The sequence below is a fragment of the Poecilia reticulata genome, linkage group LG17, assembly GCF_000633615.1.
Source record: "Poecilia reticulata strain Guanapo linkage group LG17, Guppy_female_1.0+MT, whole genome shotgun sequence".
Lineage (NCBI taxonomy): Eukaryota > Metazoa > Chordata > Actinopteri > Cyprinodontiformes > Poeciliidae > Poecilia > Poecilia reticulata.
Window position 1 is genome coordinate 1,820,706 of NC_024347.1, and position 6,899 is coordinate 1,827,604.

At 41.2% G+C, this 6,899-nt stretch overlaps 1 long non-coding RNA gene across 2 annotated transcripts in view; it reads left to right on the forward strand.

Moving 5' to 3' along the window:
- The first annotated feature begins 3,280 nt into the window (after positions 1–3,280).
- LOC103478904 (uncharacterized) overlaps positions 3,281–6,899 on the forward strand; it is a 55,122-nt gene continuing 51,503 nt past the window's right edge. For both annotated transcript variants that reach the window (XR_535869.2, XR_001777500.1), the window contains exons 1-2: positions 3,281–3,504; positions 3,585–3,677. This is a non-coding gene — a long non-coding RNA (uncharacterized LOC103478904). The remainder of the gene's footprint in view (positions 3,505–3,584; positions 3,678–6,899) is intronic.

Sequence of the window (6,899 nt, forward strand, 5' to 3'; positions counted from 1 at the left end):
CGCCATAACAGTATTAAAATAACTACTCAGCAAGAAATGAGTCACTACATCAGGATTTAATTATCTGTTCGGTATAGAAATGAAATCACAATACAGAAGCTCACCCTGGCTGAGAAGATGCTATTGACAGAAAGGCTTAAAGCAATCCACGATGCTAGTATATGCTAATCAATATAATGCAAATTAATAATATAGCTGTTTGGTTTTGCTTGCGACATGGAGGAAAATTATTATTTATGATCTAATTAGTGTAGCATTTTTACAGATTCATTAATGTCTAAAACACAACTTCATTTTATTGGAAAACTTAACCCACATGCAGCTCTTAGTGCTGTCGCCGTAGCAATACATGCTGTTTAACAATTAATTCATCAAAAGAGAAAAAAAAAAGTGACTGCTTTTGTAAGGACTCTGCAGTCTGCTGTGTTTGGTGATATGAAGTTGAAATATGTTTCTTTTACATTTTCATATTGCACTTATTCATAAGAATTTAACCTGAATACAGTAAGTAGCCATCATAGAGAATAAAAACTTGAAAGGACAATCTCCCATTGTGGCTGGGATTAAGTTTACCATTTGAGTCTGAGGATATTTTTTATTATCGTTCATATTGTACTGCAGGTTTAACGAGGAATAAATGCAACTTCCCTTTCAACTTAAGTTTCAACTTAAGTACAGTCCCTACGCCACTTCTGAGACAATCTGAGACAAACAATCACTACTGTCCATCCATCCATCCATTTTCTGTACACCCTTGTACACCCTAATGGGGTTGGGAGGGTTGCTGGTGTCCAACTCCAGCTAACGTTCCGGGTGAGAGGCAGGGTCACCCTGGACAGGTCGCCAGTCTGTGGCAGCACTACTGTCCAGTAGACTGCTATTTTTGTGTTGCATAGCTTGTATTTTGATGATTTCTGTATGACAAGTTGTCATACAGAAAAACTTGTTTTGTCCTGTCCTCCTAACTCACAATCTTACGAAACTTACTTATGAAAGTTATAAACTTTATTTCACCTTGCAGACAATCCCACAACAAACAGCGTTGGTGCAAATGCAGCAGAAAAAAAATCTTTGCTCTAAAGGCAGGAAAAAATAAGCATTGACCAAAGACTGACTTTGTAAACTTTGAGAGTATATTGATAGGTTTTTTATTTTTATTTTTTATTTTACTAGTTTCAGTATGGCAGCACAGAGGAGCAGTAGGTAGAGCTGTTGCCTTGCAGCAAGAAGGTTCTGGGTTCGATTCCCGGCCCGGGGTCTTTCTGCAAGAAGTTTGCATGTTCTCCCTGTGCATACAGAGATAATGTACATGTGGGAGGAAGCCGGGTACTCTGGAAATGTCTCGCTGGAGATAGGCACCAGCAACCCCTGCTGACCCCACTAGGGACAAGGGTGTACAGAAAATGGATGGATGGATAATTTCAGTATATTTGAGATGTTTTGGTCAGTGGTGGCAATGTAGTTAAAAACCAGTTGCTATGGCTTTTATCTTCAGTTCTGAACTATGTTTGCTTGGATGTGTATTTCTTTCTATAACAAATACATCAAAATCTATTTATAAAACTTACTGCAAGCTAAAGGCCCCCACATATTGAGACGTAATGAGCATTCTGTGAATCACACAGGCTCTGCTTACACCGTCCACAGACGAGATTTCCTTGTTGCGCCAACTCTCAACGCTATCAGCTCAGTGTTGCGTGCAAAACAATTCATTGTGAACACGTTTCCCACCGAGAAGACACCCTGACCTTGTGACACCCAGTCTGCCTGGGTGATTGTAAAAATGTATGTTTGGGTTGATGGGTGTCCTTTAGTACACCAGAGCCTTGGCGCAGTTAAGGATGGGCAAGTATTTGGGGGGCCTTAAACACTAGGGGACACTGATAACAAAAAAAGAACCCTAAATAGATTTTCAAAGCTATACAAAACTAAAGGGACTTTTAAAAGTACCATTCCATCACAAGACTGGTACACAACCCAGGAGAAACGAAAATGCTAACATGCTAACAGCCAGGGGTAGCCTGGTGAGAACCAGCCAGCCCCTTGTGCTACACTTTGCTTTCTGGAGGCATGGACTCTGTTGAAGTTTTAAATGTTACCCACTCGCTAAAGTTTCCCTATGACATATGTAGTGTGCCGGTACGACACTATGAAGCTTACCAGAAAATGCCTGCACTCCCACTGCACAGAGAGAAATGCCGAACCGAACAAGATGGATGTTAATGTTAATTCAACATTCGGAAGCATGACCAACACAGCCTGAACGACTTTGTTCACTTCCTCCGCTAAAACTACAGGCAGACTACAATTTTAAAACGGCGCAGAAAATCCAGGTCATCGTTCACAACTTATCCTCCTGTTTGCTGATTGGCCCGGTACAAATTCTACTGGAAGTAATCTAAGTCAACGGAATAAAGCCTAGACAGTACTGCAAGTGAGATTTGAATTGAGTGGCAAAGTGCAGGAAGGCAAATGCCAGGATAACCTAAGGGTAAACTTAGGGAACTCAACTAAACCCAACATTTATGTACTGAGAAGTCAAGGTATCCTCTGAGAACCCGCAAATGCACAGCGAAGAACATGTAAGCACCACACAGAAAGACCCAAATCCACGGTTTGCACCCAGAAGTCCTTACTGTTCCACCATGCAGCCAGCTTGAAGTTCTTAATGTTTACTTTCTTCCTGTTTGTGTCCACGGTTGTCTGTTTGTCTACGCACACAACCATGATCAAAGCTCTCCCGTCTATGTAGCGCTTGACTTTTCAGCTGCTCTCACGCTGTGAGGCTGATTCTTGTACGGCATTATTACGCCTTTTGGGATATAATCAGAAGTGGACAGCTCTAAGTGTTCCCAGGTGGCAATGAAATGTGTCAACACGTACTGAAACAAGCCTTTCAGTGAGCCCACCTCTCCCCGTGTCACAGCTGAGCTACAAAGGAGGCAGCGCAACATGAGATAAATAACGTGTGATCTTTCACAGCTCAGTGTCAGTGTAACTGCTGACGGCTCAGAAATACACACTGAAGTTGTTGGCCGTCTTCAATGCCAAAGTCTCTCAAGCAGGCCTTTGTTTCCAGCTTTCAAATCTCATTTATTTTATTTATTTATTTTATTAGCAACAGCCCCAGCGGCCCATTTCGGGAGATCGTTCCGCCCCAGAATCTTTCCTTTCAAATAATCTTATAGATTTCTGCTGCATCATTTGAAATTAGAAGGCAGCTGTGTCTCATTTTCACACTGATTTGTTTTTCTCCCTAAAAAGAGAAAGCGAGAAAAGATCCAGGTGGCAACTCTGCTGCTGCTGCTGCTGCTGCTGCTCTGTGCTTCTCCACCTGCTCTCAGCTCTGCACAGAAACGACTGGATCACCCACGGAGTGCGAACTCCAGTTCAGAGATAGACAGGGAGTTTGTCCTGTGAGTGGTGGGAGGATGCATTTGCATATCTGCAAATGCGGTCAGACTTCTGAGGACAGTTCGGCATGGACACACGAAGCTGCACTCGGTGATTACGCGTGCATGTTTGTGGGGAATTTAAAATGCGCAGCATGTCGTTTAATACGCGAGCATGTCCATTCACCTTAGGTTCTGCATTCCGCGAGTACATCAGATGGTTATCACAAGAAATTCATGGTTCCCGATCAGGCGCCGTACATTCATCACAAAGAGGTACTAAAGGTTAAAAAAAATAGTATGTTACCTTAGATTTGGAAACAGATTTAAACCTCAAGCACCTACCTAATTGCCCAGGAGTCTGTTTATGCTCAGCACCGTTTGTCTCATTCTTTCAACTCCATCCTCCCTCATTCCCCAGTGTTCATCCTTTATCCCTACCTTATCTCTCCTACCTCTTATCTGTCATCCCTCATTCCTACCCTGTTTCTCATCCCTATCCTTCAACCCTCATCTCTATCCTTTTCATCACCCCTACCTCCTTTCTTAAGTCCTACCTCACTCCTCTCTAGCCAGAAACTTACTCATTCGTACTCTCATCCATCGTGTCCACTTCCTTCATCCCTCAACCCGGCCTGCTTGAACCTCATTCCTGCTCCGCGGTTAAACCGTTCATCCATTTTGTTTACCCGCTTAAACCAATTGGAGCAGAGGGACGGGGGAATTGCCAATAGTCAAAAGTTATGATTTTTACATATGTGTTCAAACTGTCACTAAGTCTTGACAATATGAGACAGATAATCTGTGAAAAGATTTAGCTCCTCCACTTCCTCCCAGTGCTATTATCGCCGTCTATCAAAATGTGCTGCTCCCGGTCAAAAACAACCAAATGGAGATAGGAGGAAGATCTTAGCTCTGTCAGTCAACCTTGTGTATGTGTTGCTCAATGTGCTAATGGTCTAGAAACGACCTACTAAGCCTGCTAACAAGCCTGATCATTCACGGCCGGCTCCGTTGTGGTGAGCTAGCTCCATAGTAGTAGAGAGCAAGCGGTAGTGTCTGAGCAGCGTGTACAAGAGGGTGATTGACAGTGCTAAGACCCTCCTCCGGGCTCTGATTGGTTGTTTCTGATCAAGCAAACTCAACCAATGCGCTGCAGATGACAGCAGGGGAGCTTGATTTTTATTTTTGTTATCCCTCCCCACAAATCTTATGTCTCATATTATACTGACATAAAGACAAAATAAAAGTTACACAATGCAGCCTTAGCCAAATAAGGATGAGGATGTTCCTTTGTATTTGACCCTTCATGTATCATTTTTGAACTCATGTGGTCGACTTCACCCGATACTTGCATTGAAAAGTGACTAAAATTGTACAATGTGTTTTCAGTTTAAACTGGAAAAACGGTTCCAAATGACCTAACATGAAGTCAGCAGGCATGCTGATTATAGGCGTATGTAAACTCCTAGCAGGAAATGTTGGAGTCTTGCTATAGGTGCTACGAAATGAAGCAGTTTGGTCAAGAATTTTTCTTCATTTTTTACAACAAAAAAACCCTCTAAAACATCAATATTGTAATAAGGAACAGAGACTTTGGCTAAATGTTGGGAATTAATGTGGCACTTGATAGAACCAGAGGCCCAAATTCAGACTAATTGTTGTTCTGTTTTCTTGTTAAGCACTCTTTGTTGTTGTTTTCTTTTTGCACAGAAGCCAAGATGTGCTCATTTGAAGCAAAAGCATGAGTGATGAAGAGGAAAGCTCTTTGTAAATTTATCAAATGAGGCTTTGGTGCAATTCATCAGTATGTTTTCTTTCTGCTGAATTATGATCCTATGGTTTTCCAATGGGGTGGGCTTTTGTTCTCTTATTTTTGAGTTTTATTTTATTATTTTAAATGTTTTTATTTCTGTTGTCATTTTGACAGATGCAGTGCTGGTTTAAAAAACGTAGCAGTGATCTGAATTGATTTTTCTCGTTTTCTATTATCCAGGGTGAGAGACGCTGTTCATTCATGCCATGAATAAAAATAACCCTGCTTAGTGTTTGGCATTCAAGCTAAACTGCCTTTTTCCCTTTGAGAACTGTGCAGTCAAATATTGCTGCTTTAAAAATACATATTTATGTAGAATATTTAATCTTGTGTGCACATAAAAAAAGAGCACACAGCCTTTCAATAGTTGATGTTTTTTAATTAAATTAAATAGGAATTGATAAAAAAAAAAAATAAATAAAATAAAAATTGCAATGCTGAATGTAAGCATTCAACTGAACATCAAAGTCTATCCGAAAGGAAAAGTCCAACGCTCTCACATCAACGACAAACATGAAAGAAATTTTGTACAAACTCATCTCCAAAGAAAATCCGTTGTTGAGACCGGGCCGAACCGCATCAATAATTCAGTCCCAGATAGCTCACATTTGACCTCATACAGGAATTCATTCTCTCGCGCCGCGCCAAGTTCATAGAGAAACGAGAGCCGATGCTTGAAAGAAACCAGAGGGGAGAGAAAAAAAAGAGAGAGAGAGAGAGAAAAAGGAGAGCAGCATCTGTATGTGAACCGTGAACTCTCCCTGCTTTGTTGCATCCTCACTGCGCATGGTGATTGATGGGATCACGGGCTGCCTCGGATGTAAAAAAAAAAACCACAAAAAAAAAAAAAAAAAACCCATGAGAAATCAAATTCGAATAGATGGAAACCTCCTGCGGCGATAAAGGCTTTCGCAGAGTATATCGTGATGCTGAAACGTTCGGCATCCTTACACGTGCTCTTTAAAAAGTGCATTCAGAAAAGCGACACTGTGAACTTCAAAACTGTCCTTGACCATAAAAAAAAGGCACCTCTTCAATCTTATCAAATGTATTCAGTTTTAAGAGCTTTACAATGTGCTTTCAACATGGCTCCCGCATGCTCTGCGTGCAGGTTTTGTGACAAAGTGCCACTTGATTTCGGAAAAGGTTAATTATGCTCTGTGCTACTTAACCAAAATGCTTTTAGCATGTGTGAAAATGCTAATTCCCACACTGCTCTCTGACGTGATGTAATTTTTTTTTTCTATCGTACTTTTTGCCTGACAAAAGAAAAGAGAATGGAAAATCATAGGGGGAAAAAAAATTCAACAATATTTTAACTGCAGCATTGTACTTTTTTTTTTTTTTTTCTTTGGCTCTGTCGTTCTGTCCACCCACTCTGAGTGTGACAGAAAGAAAGATACGGCCTGTGACAGCAGCATTAGTCTGCTTGCTTACAAGTATGGAATCCATTGTGCCCATGACAACCATTGTGGCCGGGCTCAGTCGGGACATGCAATAACATAGAATGAGAATTATATTATTGCACACAAAAGAAATCTATATCCTTCATGGATGACCTGAATAGAAGCGTTCACATCCGTTGCGCCAGACGACGCATGCAAGTCCTGATAGAGAGATGTTCAGATGGGTTTTGAGGTTGTCACGTCTTTTTGTGTGTAGCGTTTTGTGTGTGTGTGTGTGTGTGTGTG